This window comes from Chelonoidis abingdonii, chromosome 16 (assembly GCF_003597395.2).
Source record: "Chelonoidis abingdonii isolate Lonesome George chromosome 16, CheloAbing_2.0, whole genome shotgun sequence".
NCBI classification, from domain to species: domain Eukaryota; kingdom Metazoa; phylum Chordata; order Testudines; family Testudinidae; genus Chelonoidis; species Chelonoidis abingdonii.
In genome coordinates this window covers 17,292,480-17,310,246 of record NC_133784.1, presented here as the reverse complement: position 1 = coordinate 17,310,246, position 17,767 = coordinate 17,292,480, and the positions used below count along the sequence as shown (strand labels likewise).

General features: G+C 42.8%; 1 protein-coding gene and 1 long non-coding RNA gene across 6 annotated transcripts in view; one reads left to right on the top strand and one right to left on the bottom strand.

Annotated features, from left to right (window-relative positions):
- IP6K1 (inositol hexakisphosphate kinase 1) overlaps positions 1–17,767 on the top strand; it is a 90,750-nt gene that overhangs the window by 17,180 nt on the left and 55,803 nt on the right. The window contains exon 2 of one of the 5 annotated variants that reach the window (XM_032765777.2): positions 9,891–9,947. The exons of 3 other annotated variants lie outside the window; for them this stretch is intronic. The gene's annotated coding sequence lies outside the window, so the exon portion shown is untranslated. Of the gene's footprint in view, positions 1–9,890; positions 9,948–10,212; positions 10,456–17,767 lie in introns of those variants that run through there. One more of the 5 variants, XM_075072964.1, reaches the window with a different exon arrangement.
- Positions 1–17,767, bottom strand: part of LOC142047841 (uncharacterized) — a 319,231-nt gene that overhangs the window by 270,223 nt on the left and 31,241 nt on the right. The window lies entirely within an intron of this gene.

The following is a 17,767-nucleotide window of genomic DNA, read 5'->3' as shown; positions in this document are numbered from 1 at the left end:
GAGAACAGGCGCTTCTTGCCCCGGCCACCTCGACTCTCTCTCCCACCCCGGCCACACACACCTTCCCACAAGTCTTAGCGGAAAAGAGAAAAGTGCTCTGTGGGATAGCTGCCCCAGAATGCACCGCTCAGAATATTGCTGTGAGTGCTGCAAATGTGAACACACTATTGCGCAGGCAGCTGTCAGGGTGAACACACAACAGCGGTTTCTCTTCTGCACTCCAAGTGGCACTGTAACTTTGCCAGTGTAAACGTGCCCTTAGAATGTCACAGCTAAATACAAGGTGAAAAAGGATTGTTTAGCATAAGTGGCTAACATATTTCAAGGGATCATTCAAGGTGAAGTGGCCCATTAACATTCTCCGCCCCCCCCCCCCCCATCTATTAAACTCTCGGGAACACTCCCACATCAGCATCAACTTCCTGGACACCACAATCAGCTTCAACAATGGAACTATACAAAAGCCTCATGGATCACCATACCTACTTTCATAGATCCAGTAACCACCCCAAACACACCAAGAAATCTGTTATCTACAGCCAGGAGTTCAGATTCTCCTCGAAGCACTATCCTGAAAGAAATCTTTCCTGAACCCCCGCCTCTTCTGGACTTCAAAACACACCCCCAACCTCTAAGCTCATCAGAAGCAAGCTCCCCATAGACCAGGATACACTAATGAATAGTGGCACTAGACCCCGCCAGAACAACAGATGTGAAACTTGCAGACATATCTCCACTGCTACAATGATCAGCACCCCCACAAAACACCTTTCAGAATCCATAGGTCCTACACTTGCCTATCACAACATGTGGTATACCTCATCCAGTGCACTAAATGTCTGGTTTCTCCCATATAGTTGCTATTGGGGCAATCATTATGCTCTCAAATGAATTCACATAGGAAAATGATAAAAGGTAAAAACACGCTGTCACCTGTGGGCGAACACTTAATAGGTCACATATAGAATGTTCGCGTTAGAAACCTGCACAGCACTTTCAAAAGACAAGCCTGGGAGCTTAAATTCATAACTTTGCTAGACACTGAAAATCAGGAACTGAATAGAGATGCTGGATTTATGGCTTATTACAGCAACCCACTAACACCTTGCCTCCCCAGCGGCTTTTCTCCCTCTTCCTTCCTTTCTTCCTTGTGACTGAAGGGGTGTCAACTGGCCACTTCTCCTGGAATTGTCCCTTGAAACGTGTTAAGTACTTAACATTAAACAATCTGTTCCACCTTGTATTTAGCTGAGACACTTTTTTTTTTTTTTTTTTTTTTTTAAGTTTCTCAGACCTAAAGAAGATCTGTGTGGTGTGAAAGCTCGTCTCTCCCCCCCCCAAAGAAGTTGGTCCAATAAAATATATTCTCTGATCCACCTTTTCAGTTTAAAATCTTGTCACTCTGACTACGGTTTTAGTTCTCTCCCCAACCCCCATGGTTCAATTATGACATAATTTGAAAATTTCTGTATCCTACTGTATTTGAAAACAGCTTGAAAGGGTAGGTCTCAGATGGTGTGAACATTATTCTCCACCTCAGGAGATTAAAAAGTTTATTAGAAAATGTTTTAAAAATAGATGGTACAGAGAGTTTGAAATGTCAGTTATTGGTCATCGGGATAACATACAGAGTATAGGGGGACACTAGTATTTTGGTATCGGACAGCACATAGCATATACAGTCTGCAATGTCCCCAATGCAGGGTGTACGGTGGGCGGGATCAAGATACAGTCAGGAAGCAATGAGGGTACATCACTCATACAAAAAGTCACAGACAGTCGTGGATATAAGTAAGCGGGCCGGGTAATGGGGATTGGGTGACCCTCACATGGTGGAGTTCAGTTGATTATGAGGTTACAGCAATGTAAGCCTCGAGTTAGTGGGACTCGAGTCAGCTGACCTGTGTCAGGGAACCCTGCACTGCACATGCACTAGACACACTGCATTTTAACCCTAGGTTAAGGATTTTCTGACCTGTGTTCAAACCCAGTGCTCTGGCATCCACATTGCAATGCACAAACCTGGATCAAAGTAACACTATCCCAGAGTGACTAGTGCCATCCCCCACCGCTGGAGTCAACATTCTAGCACAGTGGTTTTCAAACTTTTTGAGCTGAGATCCCCCATTTGAGTTAAAATTTTTGGTTGTGCTCCCCAACCCAGACAGAAAGAGTTCAGTTGGGAGCAGACGCTCCCTCTCCAAGCTCTGGCCTTCTGCATGTTCCTCCACAGAGCACGGCCCACATTTGAAAACCTTTGCTCTAGTCCTACAAATGTTTTGCACCGTGGGAAAATTCTATTATCCACCCTGTTTCCTAACTGTGATGGTGCTACTAATGGGACTCGGGTGCCCATAAGGAGGAGACGCACTGCATAACAAGCTCCTTTGATAGCTGTCCTAGTAGAATGACTGCAGTTGGAGATGGCTTTATACTGAACTACCATCTAATCCGACAATTGTGCTAAAGTAACATTGGCATGAAAATGCCCACGTGCACATGTTTTGAGAATGAGGACATCAGTCTCCAAGGCTGTCAAACTATTAAAATTAAACTCTGCAGTTCTTAATTTTAAAATGGAACATTCAATGAAGGTGTTTTTGGTTGGATGGTTTTTTTTAGTTATTTTTGTCTGTTTTGAAGTTTGACATAAAATGCAGGTTTCCGAGGAAAAGCATGCACATACACACACCAGAGCAGTGACGTGCATTCCCAGGGTGTGGTGTGCAGTGTGCTTCAGCACCACCTCACCGCCCCCCACCCCAGGATCCCTTATCTCTGCCCCTGCTGCACCCCAGGAGGTAGGCGTAAGGGATCCCTGGGAGGCTGTGGGGTAGTTTTGGGGCTGGCTCCCACTCATTGCCCTCACGGTGCACACAGCCTGCGCACCCCTGCACATGCAGTCCCAAAGAGGGCAGGGGGGCCCAGGAGCAAGGGCCAGAGAGCAGAGCAGGACCAAGTGGCTGCCCTGCAGGGAGGGGGAGTATCAGAGCTCCCGGCTCAGTGTGGCTGGGGTGAGGGAAGGATGACCCCCAAAATCTTGGCAGCTAGGAGCCACCTTCTGCCTTTTGGCTTTGTTCCCTGCTCCTAGCAAGCTCTATTCGGCAGCAAGGAGGATTTGGAACCGCTGCCGCAGGAGGCTGAGGGGAGTTTTTTTGGGACTGGCTCCCACTTGCTGTCCTGACAGTGCATACATCCCAGGTGCCCCTGCACAGGCTGCCCTGGGTGGGGGCGGAGCAGCGACCAAGTGCCTCCTCTGCAAGGAGGGAAGTGGTTGGGGTGTTGGGGATCATCCCTCCCCAGGCTGTGCTCAACTGGGAGCTCTGCTGCTCTGCCTCCCTGCAGGGCAGCTGAGTACTGGGGTACCTGAGCAGCATGCATCTGCTGTTTTGACCAGGAAGCAGCTCTCTTTGCAAAAAGCTCCTTCTGACTGGTCTCCATTGAAAACCCTGCAGGTTTTCTGATAGTGTGCAGACCAGTGTTCAGCAGACAATTGGTTACCCCGATCTGAGCTGCTGTCCTTTGCAAATGGAGGTGCTGCTTACCTTGGCAATAGAGTGAAATAGACTGTACCACAGATAGTCCACTCTATGCCAACAAAGGAGGTTGCCCCAAGGAACTCTGGGATACAGCCAGAAGACTTCCAGGCCCAAGTCAAGCTAGGGCCATGTGACCTAAGTCCCAGCTTAACACAGGCATGGATCCTCTAGCCCTATGGTATTCTAATTGGTCTGGCTTTTTCTCTCTAATTTTTAGATGATGAGAACAAATAATAAAATTATTCTGGTTGGGCATAAATGACGTAAATGTTGCTTTATCATACAGTGTTAGGCTCCTCTAGACAGCTCTCTGTTTTTAGCTGCCATAGAAATAGATCCCTCTGGTTTTATCAGCACTACATAAGGAAGGGATCTGATGCTCTTACATTTATGAATTTGTAACAATTTTTTATATGTATTGCTCCTTGATGTGGACCATGTCCAAAATGCACAACATTCCTAATCTCTGTGGGTCAAAAGTACTGATTAAAGTCTTAAGTGTTGTCCTTACTGATATACTTTAAACATCAACTACCATAATAGTGTATAGTATGTCCTATTGTACATGGTCTTGACAGATAAAGAAGAACTGATGAAAGAACTAAAAATTAATGGTAACTTAAATACAGGTGATCATGACATGATCACATTTATAGTGTGCAAACAGAATAAAGTCCTGAGCAATTACATGCTAGGAATGTTAGAAAATTGTTAAGGAAAGCAAAGGGAATGAGGAATCTGTCCAGCAGAGTTAAGGACAATAAGAGATATTTTTAAAATGTATTAGGAACAAAAAGAAACCTAACAATCGTATTGGTCCACTATTAAGTGGAAATGCTGAATTAATAATTCAGAAAAGACAGAAATATTAAATATTTCTGTTCTGCATTGGGGAAGGTGGGGTGTGTGTGTCAGATTATAACATTATTTGCCTTCCACTTGCATCTCTGGGGGTTGTTAAACAGAAGCTTATTAAAATTAAACTTTTTTGAATCAGCAGATACAGATAGCTTGCATCCAGGATTTTTAAAAGAGCTGGGTGAGGAGCTCACTGGACTGTTAATGCTGATTTGCAGTAAGTCTTGGAGGACTGGGGAAGTTCCGGAAGACTGGAAGAAAGCTAATGTGCAAATTCTTAGAGTAAGTGGGCTGACCTGGGTAATTATAGGTTGTCAGTCTGATATTGATCCCTGGCAAGGTAATGAAGCAGCTAATATGGAAGTCGATTTTAATAAAGAGTTAAAGGGTTATGCAAATCAACATGGGTTTATGTAAAATAGAGCCCGTTAAAGTAACTTATCTTTTTTTTTGAGTAGATTACGAGTTTGGTTGCTAAAGGTAATATTGTTGACATGACAGATTTCTGTAAGATGTTTGACTCGTTAACTGCATGAAATTTCAATTAAAAAAACAAAACTAGAACGATATAAAATTAACACGGCACACGTGAAATGGATTAAAAACTGACTAACTGATAGGTCTTAAAATGTTCTAGAACAGCGGTTCTCAAACTGTGGGTTGGGCTTGGGGTCCAAGCCAAAGCCTGAGGGATTCAGGCCTCCTGGCGCTTCAGCTTAGACCCCTTCCCCACCGAGGTGGTGGGACTCAGGCTTTGCCTTTGGCCCTGGCCCCCCACCAGGGCCAGTGGGACTTGGGTGGGCACAGGCTTCAGTCCCCCATCCTGGAGTTGTGTAGTAACTTCCCTTCTCAGAAGGGGATCACAGTGCAATGAAGTTTGAGAACGCCTGTTCTAGAATGAGACCTAAAAACACTAGAATCCTACTTGTGGCATTTGGCCTTAACTGCTCTGCCTTGAAAGAGCTCTCCATTTGAATAATACCCAGGCCAAGAAGACATTACCTATCAATTTCTGTGGGTCACAATGCACAATCATAATCTGAGGTACTTGGGGATAACTCTGGACTGCATGCTCAGCTTCTGTCGCCACCTTGAACGAACCAAAAGGCAAACAAAGGCCAGAGTCAACATCATACAGAAGCTTGCAGGAATATCTTGGGGAAGTGATGCCCACACGCTCTGAATATTGACACTAGCTCTGGTCCATTCCACACTATGCCCCAGTTTGGAGCGGAAGCTCACACACTGTTTTAGTGGACACTGAAATTAACAGCGCTCTTTGCATAGTTAACTGCATCCTCACACCAGTGCCATTCCCATGGCTATCAGTATTGGCTAACATTGCATGAGCAACTATCGAACAAGATACTGTAACAGTTAGGGAGTACATAAAGATTATGGCAAATAACACACTACTGCTCCACCATGATCTAGAACAGCCCCTTGCCACTGACTAAAATCAAGAAAACTCTTCTGATCTCATGCCACAGCCCTCCTCACAGAAGAGAAGGATGTTTGCAAAAGATGTCTGAAGCCTGGGCAGCTGCCAACATGCCAAACAAAATTCTAATCGACCCAACTGTGCAAGTGCCAGGCTTCCCCTCCCCATGGTGTGTATGGACAGCTCTAAACCATATTCGCAAATGATATGGAAGATGTGCACATTTACTCCATAGATGGAAAGAGGGAGAATCGTCAAACTGTGTGACTGTGGTGGGATGCAAACTATTGGAAGAATCGCAGACAGTCACATGCTCATCTTGGAGGTGTCGCAGCCGTTCATATGGCTAATCCCTCTGCTGTGGACTGGATAAAAGACCTTAAGATCCAACTGTAGTCACGCCATTGTTTTCAGTGTTCCAGTGTCACCATATGGAAGAAGAACAAGAATTATAAATGGAGAGTCGTCATCAGAATGTTTCCAGTAGGGTCCTGCAGGGATCTGTTTGTGGCCATATGCTATTTAACATTGTTGTCAGTGACCTAGAAGAAAATATAAAATCATCGCTAATAATAAAGTTGCTGCTGATACCCAAATTGGGGGAGTGGTAAATAATGAAGAGGATAGGTCACTCATACAGAGCAGTTTGGATCACCTGGTAACGAGTGTAAGGAACCAGTATGCATTTTCATGTGGCTAAACGTAAATGTGTAAATCTTAGAACAAAGAACATAGGCCTTACATACAGGATGAAGGACTCTGAAAAAGATTTGGGGGTGGTGGTGGATAATCAGCTGAACATGAATTCCCAGTGTGGTGCTGTGGCCAAAAGAACTACTGCAATCCTTGAATGCATGCACAGGGGGATCTTGTATAGGAGTAGAGAGGGTGTTTTGCCTCTGGATTTGGCACTGGTGTGACGCTGCTGGAATGCTGTGATCATTTCTGGTGCCCACAATTCAAGAAGTATGTTGATAAATTAGAGATGGTTCAGAGAAGAGTCAGGAGAATGATTAAAGGATTAGAAAACATGCCTGATAGTGTAATACTCAGGGAGTTCAAAGAGAAGTTTAAAGGTTGACTTGATTATTGTCTATAAGTACCTACTAAGAATGGGCTTTTCAGTCAAGCAGAGAGAGGTGTAAAACGATCTGATGGCTGGAATTCAGACTGGAAATAAGGCCTAAATTTTTTTACAGTAAAGGTAACTAACCATTGGAACAATTTACCAAGGGTAATGGTGGATACTCCACCAGATCCCATTTTTTAATTAAAATGGGATGTTTTGGTAGAAACAATTTTGGTGAAAATTCTCTGGCCTGTTACGTAGGAGGTCAGAATTAGATGATCATAATGGTCTCATCTGGCCTTCGAATCTATGAAAATCTATTAATCAAACAGCTGATGTATTGTTGCATCTCTACTTTCTGTATGGTTTCTTTCTGCTATTTTAACCACCAAGTTCAAATTCCTAGAATTTGCAAAAACTAAAAAAGCAATGTAGAACCTCCTTGGTGTTAGTCTATTCCATTAGAGATTTAACCATTTTTTTGCAGGATGTTGAAATAGTAACTAGATAGACAGCAATTCAGCTGTTGGAAGTTTGTCTGCTGTGTGAGCAGCAGACCTGCTATTTTTTTTGAAAGCCTAAATGGAACACTGGGATCTGTTGTCTGTAATCTGTTTGAACTCTGTATACTTTCATCTCTGAAAATCAGATTGCTGATGCATGTTGGCAGCTTTTGGCCTGTATACATGTTTACACTTGTTTACTGTTAAAGTGCTCTGGGAGCTGTGTAGGAAAAGTGCCAAGTATATGTAAGGATTATTGTTCTGTCTTTCAAAATCTTTACAGATTTTATAGGAACAGTTGTACTAGCAGAGTGGATTCCTTATGCTTCTAACCCCATGATTTTATTAGCCTGTCATCTTACTGTTTTGTTAAATTCTACAGGCACTGTTACATCATATCTTCCTCTCTATGTAACCTCTTTTGTTGTCGTCGTCTTACAAGCAAGGTGGATAAAAATTAACGTTTTTAATTGGATTTTTTTGATAAAATGCTTTTTGAGGGGGAAAAACCTATCTAAAGATAATATTAAGATACATTATAGCTCAAAGATATCTCATCATGGAATAGGGATTATAAAGTCTAATTCTATAGTATGAGACAATATATTCTTGTAATATTTAAGAATTTTGTAAATGAGTTCCAATAGTTCATGGATTAGGGACCCAATCTTATGGGGTTCTAGGATCTTCTGTATAGCTTATTTAGGTTAATCTTTCTATCTATCCAATGGGACTCAGTGTTCAGTCTAGAAGATACCATCAGAGATGCTTCGTTTTGCAGTTCTTAAACTGTGGATTTGTCTCTCCAGAGATGATAACATCCTTATTAACAGCAAAAATGTTTTTAGATAAATAAATAATATAGAGGTGAGAAATATCAGACCTCAACCATATTGTCCCTCTGCAAACTTATGTACACAGTATCAATCCCTTACCTCTCTCTAAAAGTGCAAAGTTTCAAAAAGTTCAGTGTGTGATGGGTTGGGTCACAGAAACCCCCTTGGGACTGCCACCTGATGTGCTGGGACTACCTCTGAGCCGGTTTTCCCTGCCAGCTTGGGATTCCAGTACCTTGTGTTGTTTGAGTCAGACATGCTTACCTGTTGCGAACATGGGTCCAAGTCTGAGCCATGTCCCCCACAAGCTGCAGGGTTAACTGAAAACAGCTTAAGAAGTGCTCCTATCTCCAGCACTCAGATACCCAACTCCCAATAGGGTCTAAACACCAAATAGATTTATTTTTTTACCCTCTATAGAGCTTATACAGGATAAACTCATAAAGTGTTCGCCCTCTGTAACACTGATAGAGAGAGAAGCACAGCTATTGCCCCCCCCACCCCCCCGCCCTGGTATTAATACTTACTCTGGGTTAATAAGTAAAAAGTGATTTAAGTGATTCCAAGTAGTAACAGAACAAAGTGAATTACCAAGCAAAGTAAAATAAAAGACGCAAGTCTAAGCCTAATACAGTAAGAAAACTGAATACAGATTAAAATCTCACCCTCACATGTTTCAATAAGCTTCTATCACAGACTGGACACCTTCCTAGTCTGGGCCCAATCCTTTCTGCTGGTACAGTCCTTGTTCCAGCTCAGGTGGTATCTAGGTGATTTCTCATGACTGCAGCCCCCACTTTTCTGTTCCACCCCCTTATATATTTTTTGCACAAGGCAGGAATCCTTTGTCCCCTCTGGGTTCCCACCTCTCCTTCTAAATGGAAAAGCACCAGGTTAAAGATGAATTCTAGTTCAGATGACATGATCACATATCGCTGTAAGACTTCATTGCCCATTTGCCAGGACACAGATATACAGGAAGACTTGCAAGTAAATAGCCATGTGCAACCAATTGTCCTGGTTAATGGGAGCCATCAAGATTCCAAGCCACCATTAATGGCCCACACTTTGCATAACTACAATAGGAACTCAGTTATATTTCAAATTTTTAGTTTCAGATACAAGAATGATACATTTATACAAATAGGATGACCACACTCAGTAGATTGAGCTTTGTAATGATACCTTACAAGATACCTTTTGCATGAAGCATATTGGAGTTACATTATATTTGCACTCATTAGCATATTTTCATAAAATCATAGAGTGCAACATCACACAATGAATAGAAGATTGTTTGGAGCGGAATAGATCTGGACAAGGAAGTCGTCTGGAGATAAATGTCAGAAGGGAGGGACAGGCAGTAGAAACAAAAGTGAAACTATTTGAGCAGCATATTCCAGAATTCTTGATGTCTTTCTGAGTGCAGCCTTCATTGATTTGAGATCTACCATAGCATTCTCTCACTAAAAGGGAAGAGATATAATGGCAGCAGGCTGTAAAAGACACAGTTTGGGAATATTTTAATGAAGTTCCTCTGCCTGTGAGTAAGACAGGCATGCATGCATAATGCAAACAGTGCAACAAAAATGCAAGGCCTGCTTGCCTGAATGAAACAACATTATGAGAAGTGTTCCTTCTCAGGAGGAAACTGCATTGAAGATGGTGAAAGGAACATGTTTGCACTTTCAGGACCTTCAGGTTGGTAAACTTTTTTTTTTTTTTTATCTCACACTTCTTTCTTTAGGACTGCATGTTTTCCTTCTGGACTATTCTTGAATTCTCATGTTTGAGCAAAAAAACATAGTTACTCTATGGTATTATCCTTTTAGATGCAGTTGTGATTAAAAAATAAATAGCTGAAATAGGCAGATCTTCCTTTTACAGTTTCACCTTGAAAGTAGTACTGACTGTCAGTGAATGCTAATAATTTAGTAATACTAAATGAGCAGTATAGGAATAAGTTAACTACATTGACTTATTTTGTTGAGACTCCATCCTCAACATACAGGATTCTGAAGACTATCCACCTTCAAAATCACCATCATTTTCTATAGTTTCAGAGTTATCTGCCAATCATGTTTCAGTCACATCATGTATATCACAGAGCCACAGTGTAACCTGTAGCAAAACAGAAAAAAAAACTCCATCATCCAGAAACAACCATAGATAAGTTTATCATAAGAACCAGCAGATTACAAAAAGAGAGGTAACTGATGGAAAAAAATGCCCGGTTTGTTTATGCAACAAACTTTCCTTTCCGTGTGATTGAGAACCCACACCTCATTTACATGGTTTAGTCATGAAGACCAGAATACAGTTCACCCAACAAAGCAGATGTTGCAGGCGTATTGCTGGATAAAGTGTGAAAGAGAAATTGAGCAGTGTGCAAAAGGTCTAGAGGATGAAATTGTTAACCTGAGTCTTGATGGGTGGAGCAATGTCCGCAATGATCCTGTTGTTTGTGCTTGTGTGACAACAGAAGAAGGAAATATCTTCCTTACAGAAACAATTGATACATCAGGAAATGCACATGTTGCAGAATGCTACAAGAAGTAGCAGTAAAAGCTATAAGAAACGGGTGGGGGGGGGTGAATCATAATGTCTAGTATGCTAGCTTGTCACGAGCAAGTGCTGCGAAATGTATTCAGAATGTAAATTTATTATAAGAGTGTGAAGAGAGTCCAAGCTGCGAAACACAGAATAGAATCATAGAACATCGGGTGAGGGACTCAGGGGATCATCTAGTCCGACCACTGAATCAAAGCAGGACCAGTCCCCGACTAAATCTCCAGCCCAGGGCTTGGTCAAGCCTGACCTTAAAAACCTCTAAGGAAGGAGATTCCACACCTCCCTAGGTAACCCATTCCAGGTCTTCCCCACCATCCTAGTGAATTTTTCACTAATAGCAGACATGCCCCACTGCAACTTTGAGACCATTACTCCTTGTTCTGTTCATCTGATACACTAATCCAAGCCTCTACTTGTGGAACCCCCTTTATGGTAGTTGTAGAAGCTCTATCACAGCTCAACGCTCTATTCTTCTGCTTCTGGCATCGAGCTAAACTGAATCCAGTTGCTCCATCTCAGGAGTTGCTGCTCCAGCTGCTCTAAGTACCATTGAGTTGTTGCCTCAAGCCCTCTAAGTGCTCATATTTGGTGCCGCTCCGCTGGACTCTTTCCAATTTTTCCACATCCTTCTTGTAGTGTGGGGCCCAAAACTGGACACAGTACTCCAGATGAGGCCTCACCAATGTTGAATAGAGGGGAATGATCACATCCCTCGATCTGCTGAAAATGCCCCTACTTATACAGGCCAAAATGCCATTAGCCTTCTTGGCAGCAAGGGCACACTTCTATGGTTGCAGTGCTCATTTCATGCATCTCCTAGCCAAAGACTTCAGTGTTCCAAAAATAAAGGCTAATGTTGTTGAAATTGCAAAATCCTTCCGTAACAACCATTTTGCAGCAGCTGCTCTGAAAAAAGTGGGAGGAACCTAGCTAACTCTGCCACAAGATGTGCAGTGGAACTCAGTAGCGGACTGTTTTGAGCGCTAAATCAAGAACTGACCTAATCAGATGACAGTTTGTGAACAAACTCATGAAAAAATAGACGGCACTGTCACAGCCAAAGTTCTCAACATTGGGCTTAAGAGAAATGTTGAACAAATGCTGAGTACCCTGAAGCCTATTTCTGTAGCCTTGAACAAAATGCAGGAAAATAGCAATTTTTTTGCTGACGTTGAAATTTTGAAGGAACTGAGAGATCTTAGAGAAATATGCAATGATAGAGTTAAATTACAAGCATTCAAAAAAGAATGGGACAAGCACTATCCAGCTCATTTTCTTGCAAATATTCTCAATACTCGGTTCCAGGGTCAAACCTTAACTGCTGAAGAAGAGGAGTTGGCTATGACATGGACATTGAGTAATCATCCCTTCATAATGCCAACTATAATAAACTTCAGAGCCAAGGGTGAACATTCAAGAAATGTTTGCTGATGACATTTTAAAGAAAGTCACACCAGTGATCTGGTGGAAGTCACTTAAGCACTTGGGTTCAGAGACCGGTGAAGTGATGATCTCACTTTTAACAGCAGTAGCATCTTCTGCTGGTGTAGAAAGAATATTTTCTTCCTTTTGGACTAATTCATTCCAAACTGATTGATCGTTTGGGACCTGAAAAAGCAGGAAATCTTGTTTTTTCTTTTCCAGATTATGAACAAACAGGAAAATGAAGGTGAAGACAACTGAGTTAGCTGCAGAAGCCAGTATTTTAAGTTTCTCCTGTTGACCTGGCTGACATAGTCGATTTTTTAAAAATATTTCATTTAACTATTTTAGTTAACAATGTTTAACAAAAACAAACCTGATTTTAAAAAACTTGAATGTTTAACTACGTTCAAAATTCATATGCTAGTTTTGTTATGTTTGTTGTTGAAGAAGAATCCAGAATACATAACGTTGTTATTTTAGTTAAATAAAACAATTTAAATATCTTTCTGGTGATGGTCTCCTAATACAGCATGGCGAGAAAATCCTCCAGATGTCAATGATTAACCTGTTGAACAGGAGATAGTTCACCTCCCTCTGGTAAATGAAATAACCGAACAATCATTCATTTTCTGATATAGCTGTAAAACTGATCTGAAAAGTTTTCAAAATAAATCACTTTAAAAATGTATAGTATAAAAATGAAACCTACATCTGTCTCTGAGTTGTGAAGAATATGTATTAAGGTTATAACAACCAACAGGTATGCACTTTTATGTAGAAATCCATGATTAAATTGAGTCTTACTGACTAGTGATTTAAACAATTTGGTTTAGTCAAATCCACTCTGCTTACAACACAACCAGTTAATGTATGAACGCAAAAGAAGTGTCTGCGCTTTTGAAGACATCAGTGGGCAAATTCAGTTATAGTTTCCACAGCTTCCTTGCATACAAGTAGTTACTTGTGTGGACTGAGTGTAGTGGTAACTTTTATGCCCTAGTAAGTGCGGTATGAATTAGATGCTGTGGGATTCATAATGAAGTTTCCTGACTTTTGTGCATTTTAATATATTCCATGTGTTTTGATCTTTATTTCATTAGTTTTTAAAAATTAAAAGCACATGCACATTTGCTTCATCTGCATATGTGTAGGGCTAGATAGTTCAGGTACGCATGAGCGGGTATCTGTCACTAAATGCCTATGGTAATTTAACGTTGTTTTCAGTCAATTTGATTTCTTAGCCAGCTTTTTCCAAGTTGTGCAAAGCTGGTATTCCTCACTGAGGTGTATCTACGCCAGAATTAAGCTGTCAGAAGCCATTTTTGTTTTGTCAAAAGACACTAAGTCATCTGAACAATTTTCTTAGTGGCTGACAAATACCACGTTCCTCTCTTCTGACATGGCCAAGTAATCTCTCTTCAGACGCTGCAGTATCAAGAAAGTTGTAAAAATGATGTATATGCCCAATGTCCTTCAGTCTCGGGCTGTCTTTTTTTGAGCCAGGCCACCGACACCGAAAATGCAGAGTGAAGACCAGCTGGAATTCTCAAACAGTTTGCTGCTTGGGTTTTCTTTGAGGTGCTGCAGAGTTTTCTCACATCCCTTTGCTTTTATGACTTATTTTAAAAGAAGTATATATTAATGCTGTCAACGGTTCTAACTTTAGCTGTGTCCTTGGTCTGAATGTTCTGAAGCTAAAACCCTGTTGTTGATTCTGGTACTGTGGAATAGATTCTCTAGCTCAGTGGTTTTCAACCTTTTTTCATTTGTGGACCCCTAAAAAATTTCAAATGAACCTGGGGACCCCTTTGGCAATCTGAGATACAGTCTGCAGACCTCCAGTGGTCCACAGACCACAGATTGAAAACCACTGCTCTAGCCCTGCCCTGAGCATTTCTGTTGACCTTGTAGGTTGTGATCACAGTGTCAGAGTCGCTGAGTCAATGCTCTGGAACTACTCCATATGAAGCCAGTCAGGACTCTGAAGGAGCACGCTTCCACTCTGAGCATACTGTCTCCAAGGCAAGACGCTTACACAGCTTCAACCTTCCTGGGTCTGACATCCGAGCTTTCCGTATCCCCTTCCACACAGTGTGCTTCCCGCAGTGAGTCTGCCTGGGTGGGGCTCTTGGGGAAGCCAGGGGGCCCTGCATCCCAACTCTGCAGTCAGACATGACTCTCAAGCTGCCCATAAAACAGGAGGTTTATTAGTCGACAGGAACACAGCGTAGGACAGAACTTGTTAGCACAGAAATCAGTGACTTTCAGCCAAGTCCATCTTGGGAGTCCTGGGCCAGACACCCTGGACTCTCCCTCTTCCAGTCTTCGCACACAAACTGCCAGCTTCCAGTGATCGAACCTCCGACAACCCCCTGTTGCTCCTCCTCCTTCTTTGTCTCACTTCCTGGGCAAAAGGTCTCACCTGGTCACATCCCCCTCCTGGGTCACAGGTTACATAGGTGCAACAGCTGGGCAGCCTCACCTGCCCTGAGGGCCTCAGCAAAAATCAGAGACCCAGTTCTCACCACTGAAGTATTGGTGCAGTACACTGGGAAATTAAGGTACACATAGTATTAGTATAGGACACTAAGACTCACATGCAACAAAGCAAGATGAATGAAACCCCACTTTGTCATACACAGTAATTCTGTTAGTTTGATCTTTGATTAAATGGCTGCTGCTCATCCTTTAAACCAATCAGAAGGGATCTGCATATGTAAATAAACTTAGATGTTTAAACAAGTAGGACCAAGCTAGTTATTGTAGGTGATTGTATCAAGGTCACAAATCAGAGCTCACAGGGGGATGACCATTGCTTATGTACTTCTTGATGGTTTTCCCTGCAACTATTTGTTCCCGTGGGCTCTTCCTTTCTGCATTAAAGATCAAGACTTTGAATGTGGACTACTATCAGTTAAAAACACTGACTTTTATGTTCTTGGGATCACAGCAGTATCTTTGTATCAATAAGGTAGAAGCTAAAATTAGCTGGTGTAGTACACAGGGGGCAACAACTGAGCAGAGATTTCCAACAGACAGGGTGCTAATCTCCTTACTGGGGAAAAGACTCAGAGGCTTTGAGAGGTCACCTCTGTTTGCAAAGGGAGAGGTTTCTCAGCAGAGTGGAAGGCAATAGATGAGCCGTCAGGGGTACATCAGCCTTGGGATGAGTGAGATGCTTCCAGGTAAGTGTCCTGACTCCAGCCAAGTCCCCGTATGTGTGAGACTCACTCAAGTAAGAGTCCGTGAGCCAGAAGAGAACCATTCAGAACTGATATATGTGGAACGGTCTGCTTGGCTGTCAGACCAGTGTGACACAATACATCCAGCGCAGCAGCTCTCTAAGCACTTTCTCTTCTAGCTTGGTGCTGAGAGATGGGTAGCTCACTTTGATCAAAACAGGATCAAAGGCTCCTGTCAAGCATTAGGAAACATCAGTGCACAATGTATTGTTTGTTTGCCCAGCTTTGGTGTGCCAGTGCTTCCTGTATGTAATGTTAGCAGAGAACTGTGAGGAGTTTGGGTCTGTGACTGTGTCCCCCAGCAAGACCATACTAAATCTTAGTTGCATTGTTCTTTAGTATCTGTACTTGTGAATTTATGCTTCAAGAGAAGTATTTTGTAATTTTAATACCCAATCTTTGGCATCAGGGAGTTTTTAGCTAGGTATTATCCTGGTCTCTGACATTAATGCTGTTGGCTTCCAGTTAGAGATTTATTTTATTGAGAGTATTTTTAATCAAATTGGTGGGTGATATTCCCCTCAAGTGAAGGTTGCTCCATTGAGTCTGAGGTTGCTTGTTACAGAGTAGATACCTAGAGCTGCATCTGGTTCAGGTTGCCCAGATTTTGCCCAACCATGGCAGTATTGGAAACTTGCCAGGAACTTGAGCTATGTCCTAATCATCAATTGCCGAAGAGTGGAACAGGGATAGCGTAACCCACTCCATGCACGCTCTTCTCCCTTGTGGTGGCTGGGCCAAAAACAGAGGTTGATGGGCCTCCTAGGTATGTCTATGCTGCACTGTAAGCCTGGGTCTGTGGGATCTGCTCTTGAGAAGCCACACTGCAGTGTAACCTGGGTTTACACTTGCTTGACCCAGGTCTCTCAACTGTGCTCATGCAGCCATACTGCACTACACAGATCTCCTGTTTCATGTCTGCAGCTTGAGCTGCATCTATACTGCACAATGACAGTGCTTGGACCTTAGTCTCAGAGGGACTTGGGCTTGGACCTGGGTCCTTGCTGATCTCAGGCAGTTTGGGGTGGGGGTGTCAAAGTTGAGTCTGAGCCTAGGTTGACAGTGCAGTGTACACACCTCTACAGCTTTGGCTGGCAGATCTGGGTTTTATCTCAGGCAGCTGAGGCTTATGCTTTTGCATGCAGAGGCTTGATCCTTGCTGCTGAGAGCCCTCCCAGTGCTGTCATGTCATGAGTGGCACCAAGTGCAAGCTGAAACAAAGCAGGATCTGTTCTTGTAGAGAGAATTCCGAGGATGAAGGTAGCAATGAGAGGATACTGAGGGAAAAGAAAGCAGACAGTGAAGCCCTGAGAGATGGGCCAAGCACTGGGCTTTGGGATGCCGCAGTGCACAGCAGAGAGGAGAGGGTCAGGTTTCCAGCAGATGAGAGAGAGGAGCACAGACAGGGTTGGTTCCTAGCCTGTGGAACAGGATTTTGAGGTCAACATGAGACCTCTTGGGTGGGATAAGGGGGGGACATCAGTTCTAGCTGCATGTGACTGCCAATGCCACTCAGCCTGCAGCACCTTTGATGGAAGAAGGCACTTCTGAGCTCAAAGGGCTGCCCTTGTCCTTGCCTCATTTCTGACTGGCCTTCCCTCACAGAGAGAAATGAACAGAATAACTGGGGGTTGCAGAAGAGATCACAGGAGAAAAGCCGAGTGAGTGGGGAAATTGCCATACCACTGGTTCCCTACAGAAGTGGCTGCTACCACTGAAACTATGGGGCAGAGGGAGTGCCTGCCTGCCCACCCAGCCTCTCTCCAAGCAGTTATCCTAGAATGCCTGCACTCTGCTCTTGCACAGAAATGTCAGCAACCCCAGCTCACTGCCCTTCTCTATATCATCCCTCCTCTAGTAAGTTGTGAGGGAAGGAACAGCACTTCAGATTCACCCTGAGCATCAGGCTGGGTTTTTTTCTAGCTCAGGTGTCATCAATAGTAATTATGTAGTTTAAATTTTGGTAACAAGTTCAGTGCATGAGCAGGGAGAGACACTAGCTCTCCTCTCCATAGGTATGTTGGCTTTGTAGGGATAATGAGGAGCACAAACTTATTTCAGTCTCTAAAGTAAATGGCTCTTCTCAGTCAGAGCTATTCTGTGTAATAGGCCACTTTAAAAAGTCACTTTTTCTGAAACTGTAACTGCAATTTAAGAAAACTCAAATCTGCTCACTGTTAGTTTGCTCACTATTTTTTAGCAATATTGTAAAGGCCATTCAGTCTTAGCTGATTTATGTCAGTTTGGTGCTACTCTGAAAAGTGGCTGTAAACACGACATTGG